The following is a 15205-nucleotide window of genomic DNA, read 5'->3' on the forward strand; positions in this document are numbered from 1 at the left end:
GGAGCCCGGCTGCAATCTGCGGACCCTGGAGGCCTGCCCCGGGATCCCACGGTGACTGACAGCGCCCGGGCACTGCATCCGCAACGGAGCCCAACCCCGGGCACCACGGCACTCCTGTGGGGAAGCTGCCACTTCAACTCAGCCTCAGTGCCTCTGTCCCAGTCGGTGTCCCATCCTGTGCGTCCGTCTCCCCTCCTCCCCAACTCCCAACACCTGTCTTTCTGTCTTCTGCCACCTCCAGGGAAGGGGTAGCGGCCCGTGGACCACAGATGGCGCTAAGGGGCCTCGCTGCGGGCAAGGAGTAAAAGGAAGTCCACCCAGGCGACGTTTGCAGGAGGCGGGGAGCAGGCGGGAGGCGGGGCCCTGGCGGAGCCGGCCAGCGGGGAGATGCTCCGGATGGGAGCAGCCCTGCAGCCTGGTTCGCGCTCACCACACAGGGCGGTCCGCCGATCTTGTGGCGCCAGGAGCCTGCTCCCAGCGTCTATGGCCACAGCGGCTTGAACGCGCCCGATCTCCTCTGATCTGGGAAGCGAAGCAGGGTCGGGCCTGGTTAGTACGTGGATGGGGTCCGCCCCGGAATACCGGGTGCCCTAGGCTTTGGCCCGCCACTCGTTTTGCGGCCGCCCTGTCCCTAGTCCTTAGGCAGTGGCCCAGCGCGCCTAATAAACCCACTCCAGGGGTGGCGCTTGGGAGGCTGGAGGGTTAGGGGGAGAGGAATGGGTGGCGCCACACAGCACTACAATCTCGCTGCATCGGCTCCAGGCCACGCCCTTCGGCCCGGGCTCCCCCGCCCTCCGGCACCCCCTTCTTAGTCCCCTTCCCTCCCGCAAGCCCTCTGCCAGCAGACTTTCATCCCGCCCCCAACGCCCAAGCCCCGGTCTGTCTGCAGGCGCAGGCCTGCCTCGGACTTGGGCGGCTTTCTCCAGCCAAGGACGTCCTTGGCACCTCGGGACCCAGCCCAGGGGACGACTATCGCTCTGCCTGCACCTGGGCCCGGAGACAGAGACTCGGGGCGTCGCCGTACACCGGACCAAGGGGAAGGCCACCCGCCCCACCCCACCGGAAAGATCTGTCTCCGCTGGACAGCACCGCGACCCCTCCCCGCCCCCCTTTCATCTCCCAGGAGCGCCAGGCGCCCTCCCTTCCCGCCTGCCTCGGAGGCCCCGCCTCCAGCACCAAAAGAGCTGGACAAAACGGCGAAAATAGGGAGCGCACGTGCCATTGGGTTCCAGCAGAGACCACCACAGGGAAAAGCAGGCAGGCGGGCATGCACACAACCCACACAAGGAGGGTGTCTGGGACTGCTCCTCTCCTCCCGCATTCGGGAACCCGGGGCTCGGAGCCCGGCGGCAATCCGCGGACCCTGGAGGCCTGCCCCGGGGTCCACAGTGACTGACAGCGCCCGGGCACTGCATCCGCAACGGAGCCCAGCCCCGGGCACCACGGCACTCCTGTGGGGAAGCTGCCACTTCAACTCAGCCTCAGTGCCTCTGTCCCAGTCGGTGTCCCATCCTGTGCGTCCGTCTCCCCTCCTCCCCAACTCCCAACACCTGTCTGTCTGTCTTCTGCCACCTCCAGGGAAGGGTTAGCGGCCCGTGGAGCCACAGATGGCGCTAAGGGGCCACGCTGCGGGCAAGGAGTAAAAGGAAGTCCACCCAGGCGACATTTGGAGGAGGCGGGGAGCAGGCGGGAGGCGGGGCCCTGGCGAAGCCGGCCAGCGGGGAGGTGCTCCGGATCGGAGCAGCCTGGCAGCCTGGTTCGCGCTCACCATACAGGGCGGTCCGCCGATCTAGTGGCGCCAGGAGCCTACTCCCAGCGTCTATGGCCACAGCGGCTTGAACGCGCCCGATCTCCTCTGATCTGGGAAGCGAAGCAGGGTCGGGCCTGGTTAGTACTTGGATGGGGTCCGCCCCGGAATCCCGGGTGCCCTAGGCTTTGGCCCGCCACTCGTTTTGCGGCCGCCCTGTCCCTAGTCCTTAGGGAGTGGCCCAGCGCGCCTAATAAACCCACTCCAGGGGTGGCGCTTGGGAGGCTGGAGGGTTAGGGGGAGAGGAATGGGTGGCGCCACACAGCACTACAATCTCGCTGCATCGGCCCCAGGCCACGCCCTTCGGCCCGGGCTCCCCCGCCCTCCGGCACCCCCTTCTTAGTCCCCTTCCCTCCCGCAAGCCCTCTGCCAGCAGCCTTTCGTCCCACCCCAACGCCCAAGCCCCGGTCTGTCTGCAGGCACAGGCCTGCCTAGGCCTTGGGCGGCTTTCTCCAGCCAAGGACGTGCTTGGCACCTCGGGACCCAGCCCAGGGGACGACTATCGCTCTGCCTGCACCTGGGCCCCGAGACAGAGACTCGGGGTGTCGCCGGACACCGGACCAAGGGGAAGGCCACCCGCCCCACACCACCGGAAAGATCTGTCTCCGCTGGACAGCACCGCGACCCCTCCCCGCCCCCCTTTCATCTCCCAGGAGCACCAGGCGCCCTCCCTTCCCGCCTGCCTCGGTGGCCCCGCCCCCAGCACCAAAAGAGCTGGACAAAACGGCGAAAATAGGGAGCACACGTGCCCTCGGGTTCCAGGAGATACCACCACAGGGAAAAGCAGGCAGGCGGGCATGCACACAACCCACACAAGGAGGGTGTCTGGGACTGCTCCTCTCCTCCCGCATTCGGGACCCCGGGCGGGCTCGGAGCCCGGCTGCAATCTGCGGACCCTGGAGGCCTGCCCCGGGATCCCACGGTGACTGACAGCGCCCGGGCACTGCATCCGCAACGGAGCCCAGCCCCGGGCACCACGGCACTCCGGTGGGGAAGCTGCCACTTCAACTCAGCCTCAGTGCCTCTGTCCCAGTCGTTGTCCCATTCTGTGCGTCCGTCTCCCCTCCTCCCCAACTCCCAACACCTGTCTTTCTGTCTTCTGCCACCTCCAGGGAAGGGGTAGCGGCCCGTGGACCACAGATGGCGCTAAGGGGCCTCGCTGCGGGCAAGGAGTAAAAGGAAGTCCACCCAGGCGACATTTGGAGGAGGCGGGGAGCAGGCGGGAGGCGGGGCCCTGGCGGAGCCGGCCAGCGGGGAGATGCTCCGGATGGGAGCAGCCCTGCAGCCTGGTTCGCGCTCACCACACAGGGCGGTCCGCCGATCTTGTGGCGCCAGGAGCCTGCTCCCAGCGTCTATGGCCACAGCGGCTTGAACGCGCCCGATCTCCTCTGATCTGGGAAGCGAAGCAGGGTCGGGCCTGGTTAGTACGTGGATGGGGTCCGCCCCGGAATACCGGGTGCCCTAGGCTTTGGCCCGCCACTCGTTTTGCGGCCACCCTGTCCCTAGTCCGTAGGGAGTGGCCCAGCGCGCCTAATAAACCCACTCCAGGGGTGGCGCTTGGGAGGCTGGAGGGTTAGGGGGAGAGGAATGGGTGGCGCCACAAGCATTACAATCTCGCTGCATCGGCCCCAGGCCACGCCCTTCGGCCCGGGCTCCCCCCCTCCCCGCACCCCATTCTTAGTCCCCTTCCCTCCCGCAAGCCCTCTGCCAGCAGACTTTCATCCCGCCCCCAACGCCCAAGCCCCGGTCTGTCTGCAGGCGCAGGCCTGCCTCGGACTTGGGCGGCTTTCTCCAGCCAAGGACGTCCTTGGCACCTCGGGACCCAGCCCAGGGGACGACTATCGCTCTGCCTGCACCTGGGCCCGGAGACAGAGACTCGGGGCGTCGCCGTACACCGGACCAAGGGGAAGGCCACCCGCCCCACCCCACCGGAAAGATCTGTCTCCGCTGGACAGCACCGCGACCCCTCCCCGCCCCCCTTTCATCTCCCAGGAGCGCCAGGCGCCCTCCCTTCCCGCCTGCCTCGGAGGCCCCGCCTCCAGCACCAAAAGAGCTGGACAAAACGGCGAAAATAGGGAGCGCACGTGCCATTGGGTTCCAGCAGAGACCACCACAGGGAAAAGCAGGCAGGCGGGCATGCACACAACCCACACAAGGAGGGTGTCTGGGACTGCTCCTCTCCTCCCGCATTCGGGAACCCGGGGCTCGGAGCCCGGCGGCAATCCGCGGACCCTGGAGGCCTGCCCCGGGGTCCACAGTGACTGACAGCGCCCGGGCACTGCATCCGCAACGGAGCCCAGCCCCGGGCACCACGGCACTCCTGTGGGGAAGCTGCCACTTCAACTCAGCCTCAGTGCCTCTGTCCCAGTCGGTGTCCCATCCTGTGCGTCCGTCTCCCCTCCTCCCCAACTCCCAACACCTGTCTGTCTGTCTTCTGCCACCTCCAGGGAAGGGTTAGCGGCCCGTGGAGCCACAGATGGCGCTAAGGGGCCACGCTGCGGGCAAGGAGTAAAAGGAAGTCCACCCAGGCGACATTTGGAGGAGGCGGGGAGCAGGCGGGAGGCGGGGCCCTGGCGAAGCCGGCCAGCGGGGAGGTGCTCCGGATCGGAGCAGCCTGGCAGCCTGGTTCGCGCTCACCATACAGGGCGGTCCGCCGATCTAGTGGCGCCAGGAGCCTACTCCCAGCGTCTATGGCCACAGCGGCTTGAACGCGCCCGATCTCCTCTGATCTGGGAAGCGAAGCAGGGTCGGGCCTGGTTAGTACTTGGATGGGGTCCGCCCCGGAATACCGGGTGCCCTAGGCTTTGGCCCGCCACTCGTTTTGCGGCCGCCCTGTCCCTAGTCCTTAGGGAGTGGCCCAGCGCGCCTAATAAACCCACTCCAGGGGTGGCGCTTGGGAGGCTGGAGGGTTAGGGGGAGAGGAATGGGTGGCGCCACACAGCACTACAATCTCGCTGCATCGGCCCCAGGCCACGCCCTTCGGCCCGGGCTCCCCCGCCCTCCGGCACCCCCTTCTTAGTCCCCTTCCCTCCCGCAAGCCCTCTGCCAGCAGCCTTTCGTCCCACCCCAACGCCCAAGCCCCGGTCTGTCTGCAGGCACAGGCCTGCCTAGGCCTTGGGCGGCTTTCTCCAGCCAAGGACGTGCTTGGCACCTCGGGACCCAGCCCAGGGGACGACTATCGCTCTGCCTGCACCTGGGCCCCGAGACAGAGACTCGGGGTGTCGCCGGACACCGGACCAAGGGGAAGGCCACCCGCCCCACACCACCGGAAAGATCTGTCTCCGCTGGACAGCACCGCGACCCCTCCCCGCCCCCCTTTCATCTCCCAGGAGCGCCAGGCGCCCTCCCTTCCCGCCTGCCTCGGAGGCCCCGCCTCCAGCACCAAAAGAGCTGGACAAAACGGCGAAAATAGGGAGCGCACGTGCCATTGGGTTCCAGCAGAGACCACCACAGGGAAAAGCAGGCAGGCGGGCATGCACACAACCCACACAAGGAGGGTGTCTGGGACTGCTCCTCTCCTCCCGCATTCGGGACCCCGGGCGGGCTCGGAGCCCGGCTGCAATCTGCGGACCCTGGAGGCCTGCCCCGGGATCCCACGGTGACTGACAGCGCCCGGGCACTGCATCCGCAACGGAGCCCAACCCCGGGCACCACGGCACTCCGGTGGGGAAGCTGCCACTTCAACTCAGCCTCAGTGCCTCTGTCCCAGTCGGTGTCCCATTCTGTGCGTCCGTCTCCTCTCCTCCCCAACTCCCAACACCTGTCTTTCTGTCTTCTGCCACCTCCAGGGAAGGGGTAGCGGCCCGTGGACCACAGATGGCGCTAAGGGGCCTCGCTGCGGGCAAGGAGTAAAAGGAAGTCCACCCAGGCGACATTTGGAGGAGGCGGGGAGCAGGCGGGAGGCGGGGCCCTGGCGGAGCCGGCCAGCGGGGAGATGCTCCGGATGGGAGCAGCCCTGCAGCCTGGTTCGTGCTCACCATACAGGGCGGTCCGCCGATCTTGTGGCGCCAGGAGCCTGCTCCCAGCGTCTATGGCCACAGCGGCTTGAACGCGCCCGATCTCCTCTGATCTGGGAAGCGAAGCAGGGTCGGGCCTGGTTAGTACGTGGATGGGGTCCGCCCCGGAATACCGGGTGCCCTAGGCTTTGGCCCGCCACTCGTTTTGCGGCCGCCCTGTCCCTAGTCCGTAGGGAGTGGCCCAGCGCGCCTAATAAACCCACTCCAGGGGTGGCGCTTGGGAGGCTGGAGGGTTAGGGGGAGAGGAATGGGTGGCGCCACACAGCATTACAATCTCGCTGCATCGGCCCCAGGCCACGCCCTTCGGCCCGGGCTCCCCCCCTCCCCGCACCCCATTCTTAGTCCCCTTCCCTCCCGCAAGCCCTCTGCCAGCAGACTTTCATCCCGCCCCCAACGCCCAAGCCCCGGTCTGTCTGCAGGCACAGGCCTGCCTAGGCCTTGGGCGGCTTTCTCCAGCCAAGGACGTGCTTGGCACCTCGGGACCCAGCCCAGGGGACGACTATCGCTCTGCCTGCACCTGGGCCCCGAGACAGAGACTCGGGGTGTCGCCGGACACCGGACCAAGGGGAAGGCCACCCGCCCCACACCACCGGAAAGATCTGTCTCCGCTGGACAGCACCGCGACCCCTCCCCGCCCCCCTTTCATCTCCCAGGAGCACCAGGCGCCCTCCCTTCCCGCCTGCCTCGGTGGCCCCGCCCCCAGCACCAAAAGAGCTGGACAAAACGGCGAAAATAGGGAGCACACGTGCCCTCGGGTTCCAGGAGAGACCACCACAGGGAAAAGCAGGCAGGCGGGCATGCACACAACCCACACAAGGAGGGTGTCTGGGACTGCTCCTCTCCTCCCGCATTCGGGACCCCGGGCGGGCTCGGAGCCCGGCTGCAATCTGCGGACCCTGGAGGCCTGCCCCGGGATCCCACGGTGACTGACAGCGCCCGGGCACTGCATCCGCAACGGAGCCCAGCCCCGGGCACCACGGCACTCCGGTGGGGAAGCTGCCACTTCAACTCAGCCTCAGTGCCTCTGTCCCAGTCGTTGTCCCATTCTGTGCGTCCGTCTCCCCTCCTCCCCAACTCCCAACACCTGTCTTTCTGTCTTCTGCCACCTCCAGGGAAGGGGTAGCGGCCCGTGGACCACAGATGGCGCTAAGGGGCCTCGCTGCGGGCAAGGAGTAAAAGGAAGTCCACCCAGGCGACATTTGGAGGAGGCGGGGAGCAGGCGGGAGGCGGGGCCCTGGCGGAGCCGGCCAGCGGGGAGATGCTCCGGATGGGAGCAGCCCTGCAGCCTGGTTCGCGCTCACCACACAGGGCGGTCCGCCGATCTTGTGGCGCCAGGAGCCTGCTCCCAGCGTCTATGGCCACAGCGGCTTGAACGCGCCCGATCTCCTCTGATCTGGGAAGCGAAGCAGGGTCGGGCCTGGTTAGTACGTGGATGGGGTCCGCCCCGGAATACCGGGTGCCCTAGGCTTTGGCCCGCCACTCGTTTTGCGGCCACCCTGTCCCTAGTCCGTAGGGAGTGGCCCAGCGCGCCTAATAAACCCACTCCAGGGGTGGCGCTTGGGAGGCTGGAGGGTTAGGGGGAGAGGAATGGGTGGCGCCACAAGCATTACAATCTCGCTGCATCGGCCCCAGGCCACGCCCTTCGGCCCGGGCTCCCCCCCTCCCCGCACCCCATTCTTAGTCCCCTTCCCTCCCGCAAGCCCTCTGCCAGCAGACTTTCATCCCGCCCCCAACGCCCAAGCCCCGGTCTGTCTGCAGGCGCAGGCCTGCCTCGGACTTGGGCGGCTTTCTCCAGCCAAGGACGTCCTTGGCACCTCGGGACCCAGCCCAGGGGACGACTATCGCTCTGCCTGCACCTGGGCCCGGAGACAGAGACTCGGGGCGTCGCCGTACACCGGACCAAGGGGAAGGCCACCCGCCCCACCCCACCGGAAAGATCTGTCTCCGCTGGACAGCACCGCGACCCCTCCCCGCCCCCCTTTCATCTCCCAGGAGCGCCAGGCGCCCTCCCTTCCCGCCTGCCTCGGAGGCCCCGCCTCCAGCACCAAAAGAGCTGGACAAAACGGCGAAAATAGGGAGCGCACGTGCCATTGGGTTCCAGCAGAGACCACCACAGGGAAAAGCAGGCAGGCGGGCATGCACACAACCCACACAAGGAGGGTGTCTGGGGCTGCTCCTCTCCTCCCGCATTCGGGAACCCGGGGCTCGGAGCCCGGCGGCAATCCGCGGACCCTGGAGGCCTGCCCCGGGGTCCACAGTGACTGACAGCGCCCGGGCACTGCATCCGCAACGGAGCCCAGCCCCGGGCACCACGGCACTCCGGTGGGGAAGCTGCCACTTCAACTCAGCCTCAGTGACTCTGTCCCAGTCGGTGTCCCATTCTGTGCGTCCGTCTCCCCTCCTCCCCAACTCCCAACACCTGTCTTTCTGTCTTCTGCCACCTCCAGGGAAGGGGTAGCGGCCCGTGGACCACAGATGGCGCTAAGGGGCCTCGCTGCGGGCAAGGAGTAAAAGGAAGTCCACCCAGGCGACATTTGGAGGAGGCGGGGAGCAGGCGGGAGGCGGGGCCCTGGCGGAGCCGGCCAGCGGGGAGATGCTCCGGATCGGAGCAGCCCTGCAGCCTGGTTGGCGCTCACCACACAGGGCGGTCCGCCGATCTTGTGGCGCCAGGAGCCTGCTCCCAGCGTCTATGGCCACAGCGGCTTGAACGCGCCCGATCTCCTCTGATCTGGGAAGCGAAGCAGGGTCGGGCCTGGTTAGTACGTGGATGGGGTCCGCCCCGGAATACCGGGTGCCCTAGGCTTTGGCCCGCCACTCGTTTTGCGGCCGCCCTGTCCCTAGTCCGTAGGGAGTGGCCCAGCGCGCCTAATAAACCCACTCCAGGGGTGGCGCTTGGGAGGCTGGAGGGTTAGGGGGAGAGGAATGGGTGGCGCCACACAGCATTACAATCTCGCTGCATCGGCCCCAGGCCACGCCCTTCGGCCCGGGCTCCCCCCCTCCCCGCACCCCATTCTTAGTCCCCTTCCCTCCCGCAAGCCCTCTGCCAGCAGACTTTCATCCCGCCCCCAACGCCCAAGCCCCGGTCTGTCTGCAGGCGCAGGCCTGCCTCGGACTTGGGCGGCTTTCTCCAGCCAAGGACGTCCTTGGCACCTCGGGACCCAGCCCAGGGGACGACTATCGCTCTGCCTGCACCTGGGCCCGGAGACAGAGACTCGGGGCGTCGCCGTACACCGGACCAAGGGGAAGGCCACCCGCCCCACCCCACCGGAAAGATCTGTCTCCGCTGGACAGCACCGCGACCCCTCCCCGCCCCCCTTTCATCTCCCAGGAGCGCCAGGCGCCCTCCCTTCCCGCCTGCCTCGGAGGCCCCGCCTCCAGCACCAAAAGAGCTGGACAAAACGGCGAAAATAGGGAGCGCACGTGCCATTGGGTTCCAGCAGAGACCACCACAGGGAAAAGCAGGCAGGCGGGCATGCACACAACCCACACAAGGAGGGTGTCTGGGACTGCTCCTCTCCTCCCGCATTCGGGAACCCGGGGCTCGGAGCCCGGCGGCAATCCGCGGACCCTGGAGGCCTGCCCCGGGGTCCACAGTGACTGACAGCGCCCGGGCACTGCATCCGCAACGGAGCCCAGCCCCGGGCACCACGGCACTCCTGTGGGGAAGCTGCCACTTCAACTCAGCCTCAGTGCCTCTGTCCCAGTTGGTGTCCCATCCTGTGCGTCCGTCTCCCCTCCTCCCCAACTCCCAACACCTGTCTGTCTGTCTTCTGCCACCTCCAGGGAAGGGTTAGCGGCCCGTGGAGCCACAGATGGCGCTAAGGGGCCACGCTGCGGGCAAGGAGTAAAAGGAAGTCCACCCAGGCGACATTTGGAGGAGGCGGGGAGCAGGCGGGAGGCGGGGCCCTGGCGAAGCCGGCCAGCGGGGAGGTGCTCCGGATCGGAGCAGCCTGGCAGCCTGGTTCGCGCTCACCATACAGGGCGGTCCGCCGATCTAGTGGCGCCAGGAGCCTACTCCCAGCGTCTATGGCCACAGCGGCTTGAACGCGCCCGATCTCCTCTGATCTGGGAAGCGAAGCAGGGTCGGGCCTGGTTAGTACTTGGATGGGGTCCGCCCCGGAATACCGGGTGCCCTAGGCTTTGGCCCGCCACTCGTTTTGCGGCCGCCCTGTCCCTAGTCCTTAGGGAGTGGCCCAGCGCGCCTAATAAACCCACTCCAGGGGTGGCGCTTGGGAGGCTGGAGGGTTAGGGGGAGAGGAATGGGTGGCGCCACACAGCACTACAATCTCGCTGCATCGGCCCCAGGCCACGCCCTTCGGCCCGGGCTCCCCCGCCCTCCGGCACCCCCTTCTTAGTCCCCTTCCCTCCCGCAAGCCCTCTGCCAGCAGCCTTTCGTCCCACCCCAACGCCCAAGCCCCGGTCTGTCTGCAGGCGCAGGCCTGCCTAGGCCTTGGGCGGCTTTCTCCAGCCAAGGACGTGCTTGGCACCTCGGGACCCAGCCCAGGGGACGACTATCGCTCTGCCTGCACCTGGGCCCCGAGACAGAGACTCGGGGTGTCGCCGGACACCGGACCAAGGGGAAGGCCACCCGCCCCACACCACCGGAAAGATCTGTCTCCGCTGGACAGCACCGCGACCCTTCCCCGCCCCCCTTTCATCTCCCAGGAGCGCCAGGCGCCCTCCCTTCCCGCCTGCCTCGGAGGCCCCGCCTCCAGCACCAAAAGAGCTGGACAAAACGGCGAAAATAGGGAGCGCACGTGCCATTGGGTTCCAGCAGAGACCACCACAGGGAAAAGCAGGCAGGCGGGCATGCACACAACCCACACAAGGAGGGTGTCTGGGACTGCTCCTCTCCTCCCGCATTCGTGAACCCGGGACTCTGAGCCCGGCGGCAATCCGCGGACCCTGGAGGCCTGCCCCGGGGTCCACAGTGACTGACAGCGCCCGGGCACTGCATCCGCAACGGAGCCCAGCCCCGGGCACCACGGCACTCCTGTGGGGAAGCTGCCACTTCAACTCAGCCTCAGTGCCTCTGTCCCAGTCGGTGTCCCATCCTGTGCGTCCGTCTCCCCTCCTCCCCAACTCCCAACACCTGTCTGTCTGTCTTCTGCCACCTCCAGGGAAGGGTTAGCGGCCCGTGGAGCCACAGATGGCGCTAAGGGGCCACGCTGCGGGCAAGGAGTAAAAGGAAGTCCACCCAGGCGACATTTGGAGGAGGCGGGGAGCAGGCGGGAGGCGGGGCCCTGGCGAAGCCGGCCAGCGGGGAGGTGCTCCGGATCGGAGCAGCCTGGCAGCCTGGTTCGCGCTCACCATACAGGGCGGTCCGCCGATCTAGTGGCGCCAGGAGCCTACTCCCAGCGTCTATGGCCACAACGGCTTGAACGCGCCCGATCTCCTCTGATCTGGGAAGCGAAGCAGGGTCGGGCCTGGTTAGTACTTGGATGGGGTCCGCCCCGGAATACCGGGTGCCCTAGGCTTTGGCCCGCCACTCGTTTTGCGGCCGCCCTGTCCCTAGTCCTTAGGGAGTGGCCCAGCGCGCCTAATAAACCCACTCCAGGGGTGGCGCTTGGGAGGCTGGAGGGTTAGGGGGAGAGGAATGGGTGGCGCCACACAGCACTACAATCTCGCTGCATCGGCCCCAGGCCACGCCCTTCGGCCCGGGCTCCCCCGCCCTCCTGCACCCCCTTCTTAGTCCCCTTCCCTCCCGCAAGCCCTCTGCCAGCAGCCTTTCGTCCCACCCCAACGCCCAAGCCCCGGTCTGTCTGCAGGCACAGGCCTGCCTAGGCCTTGGGCGGCTTTCTCCAGCCAAGGACGTGCTTGGCACCTCGGGACCCAGCCCAGGGGACGACTATCGCTCTGCCTGCACCTGGGCCCCGAGACAGAGACTCGGGGTGTCGCCGGACACCGGACCAAGGGGAAGGCCACCCGCCCCACACCACCGGAAAGATCTGTCTCTGCTGGACAGCACCGCGACCCCTCCCCGCCCCCCTTTCATCTCCCAGGAGCGCCAGGCGCCCTCCCTTCCCGCCTGCCTCGGTGGCCCCGCCCCCAGCACCAAAAGAGCTGGACAAAACGGCGAAAATAGGGAGCACACGTGCCCTCGGGTTCCAGGAGATACCACCACAGGGAAAAGCAGGCAGGCGGGCATGCACACAACCCACACAAGGAGGGTGTCTGGGACTGCTCCTCTCCTCCCGCATTCGGGACCCCGGGCGGGCTCGGAGCCCGGCTGCAATCTGCGGACCCTGGAGGCCTGCCCCGGGATCCCACGGTGACTGACAGCGCCCGGGCACTGCATCCGCAACGGAGCCCAACCCCGGGCACCACGGCACTCCGGTGGGGAAGCTGCCACTTCAACTCAGCCTCAGTGCCTCTGTCCCAGTCGGTGTCCCATTCTGTGCGTCCGTCTCCCCTCCTCCCCAACTCCCAACACCTGTCTTTCTGTCTTCTGCCACCTCCAGGGAAGGGGTAGCGGCCCGTGGACCACAGATGGCGCTAAGGGGCCTCGCTGCGGGCAAGGAGTAAAAGGAAGTCCACCCAGGCGACATTTGGAGGAGGCGGGGAGCAGGCGGGAGGCGGGGCCCTGGCGGAGCCGGCCAGCGGGGAGATGCTCCGGATGGGAGCAGCCCTGCAGCCTGGTTCGTGCTCACCATACAGGGCGGTCCGCCGATCTTGTGGCGCCAGGAGCCTGCTCCCAGCGTCTATGGCCACAGCGGCTTGAACGCGCCCGATCTCCTCTGATCTGGGAAGCGAAGCAGGGTCGGGCCTGGTTAGTACGTGGATGGGGTCCGCCCCGGAATACCGGGTGCCCTAGGCTTTGGCCCGCCACTCGTTTTGCGGCCGCCCTGTCCCTAGTCCGTAGGGAGTGGCCCAGCGCGCCTAATAAACCCACTCCAGGGGTGGCGCTTGGGAGGCTGGAGGGTTAGGGGGAGAGGAATGGGTGGCGCCACACAGCATTACAATCTCGCTGCATCGGCCCCAGGCCACGCCCTTCGGCCCGGGCTCCCCCCCTCCCCGCACCCCATTCTTAGTCCCCTTCCCTCCCGCAAGCCCTCTGCCAGCAGACTTTCATCCCGCCCCCAACGCCCAAGCCCCGGTCTGTCTGCAGGCGCAGGCCTGCCTCGGACTTGGGCGGCTTTCTCCAGCCAAGGACGTCCTTGGCACCTCGGGACCCAGCCCAGGGGACGACTATCGCTCTGCCTGCACCTTGGCCCGGAGACAGAGACTCGGGGTGTCGCCGTACACCGGACCAAGGGGAAGGCCACCCGCCCCACCCCACCGGAAAGATCTGTCTCCGCTGGACAGCACCGCGACCCCTCCCCGCCCCCCTTTCATCTCCCAGGAGCGCCAGGCGCCCTCCCTTCCCGCCTGCCTCGGAGGCCCCGCCTCCAGCACCAAAAGAGCTGGACAAAACGGCGAAAATAGGGAGCGCACGTGCCATTGGGTTCCAGCAGAGACCACCACAGGGAAAAGCAGGCAGGCGGGCATGCACACAACCCACACAAGGAGGGTGCCTGGGGCTGCCCCTCTCCTCCCGCATGCGGGACCCCGGGCGGGCTCGGAGCTCGGCGGCATTCCGCGGACCCTGGAGGCCTGCCCCGGGATCCCACGGTGACTGACAGCGCCCAGGCACTGCATCTGCAACGGAGCCCAGCCCCGGGCACCACGGCACTCCTGTGGGGAAGCTGCCACTTCAACTCAGCCTCAGTGCCTCTGTCCCAGTCGGTGTCCAATCCAGTGCGTCCGTCCCCCCTCCTCCCCAACTCCCAACCCCTGTCTGTCTGTCTTCTGCCACCTCCAGGGAAGTGGTAGCGGCCCCGTGGAGCCACAGATGGCGCTAAGGGGCCTCGCTGCGGGCAAGGAGTAAAAGGCAGTCCACCCAGGCGACGTTTGCAGGAGGCGGGGAGCAGGCGGGAGGCGGGGCCCTGGCGGAGCCGGCCAGCGGGGAGATGCTCCGGATGGGAGCAGCCTGGCAGCCTGGTTCGCGCTCACCACGCAGGCCGGTCCGCTGTGCTTGTGGCGCCTGGAGCCTGCTGCCAGCGTCTATGGCCACAGCAGTTTGAATGCGCCCGATGTCCTCTGATCTCGGAAGCTAAGCAGGGTCGGGCCTGGTTAGTACTTGGATGGGGGACCGCCCAGGAATACAGGGTGCCCTCAGCTTTGGCCCACCACTCCTTTTGCGGCCGCCCCGGCCCTCGTCCTTAGGGAGTGGCCCAGCCCGCCTAATAAACCCACGCCAGGGGTGGTGCTGTGGGGGCTGGAGGACAGGGGGAGAGGAATGGGTGGCGCCACACGGCACTACAATCTCGCTGCCCCGGCCCCACGCAGCTTGTCAATTGCTGCACAAAGAATTAGCTGGGATTCTTAGAAAGATTCCTGTTGAATTTGTTGATTAGGTTGTGTAAGGCTTGAGGCGAGATAGTGAAGCTAAGAGAGTCAGGCAGCTTGAGAAAAGTGAGGGCTTTATTCTGCGCTCCCAGGCAAGGTTCAGCGTTCCGCAGACGGGGCTGGTGAAGTCGCTCCCAGGGCAGAGGAGGGAGGCAGATATGCGATTTGGGGGAGGGGGTTGGCTGAGTGAGGTGGCAGATGAGCAAGCCTGCACCCCCAGTGCAGATAGGGCCCCAGTGGCTGTGTCTGGAGTTGTTTATTGCACCAAGGTCTGCTGCCTCTTCTGGGAAATGCCAGGGGCCCCAGTTTCCATCATGCGAGGAGGGGTCTGACTTGGCAGAGGGGTATGACTTTGCTCCCGGCCTCTTTGACCATGCCCTTATCTGACCTAATAGGTTGAGGAATATGGCCATGTTAACAGTGTTCAGACCAAAATCGTGGAATATTTTCCCAAGTAGGTTGTCTTTAATTTATTTCCATCAGTTTTGCAGTTTTTAGAGAATAAGTTTGGCTCTTATTTTGTTAAATATATTCCTAAGTATTCTATTATTTTTGATGCTGTTGCAAATTGAGTTGAAGTATGCAGAAATGCAACTGGTTTTTATATATTGATCTTGAATCCTGCAAATCTGCTGACTTATACATGCAAATACAGCTGGGCCTTGGTCAGAGTTGTTTCCTTATAACTTGCATGAGTTGTGGCAGGAATGCACCTCTTGTTTATAGCAGTCAGCCTGTGGTAAAATTGGTTTCCTTATATGTGGTTTCACTTAAAGCGTAAAACTTACCCATGATGTTAAGTGAGGACTTACTGTAGTTCTTAAGCGGAATTCTCATAATGTCGTATACTACAGGTTATGTAATCTGTGAAGAGAGAGCATTTTGCTTCTGTCTTTCCAATATGAATGGCTTTTATTTCCATGTCTTACCTAATTGCTCTGGATAAAATATTCAGTACAATATTGAATAGAACTGGCCACAGTTGTCATCCTTT

The sequence above is a fragment of the Rhinolophus hipposideros genome (genome assembly GCF_964194185.1).
Source record: "Rhinolophus hipposideros genome assembly, contig: HAP1_SCAFFOLD_30, whole genome shotgun sequence".
NCBI lineage: Eukaryota > Metazoa > Chordata > Mammalia > Chiroptera > Rhinolophidae > Rhinolophus > Rhinolophus hipposideros.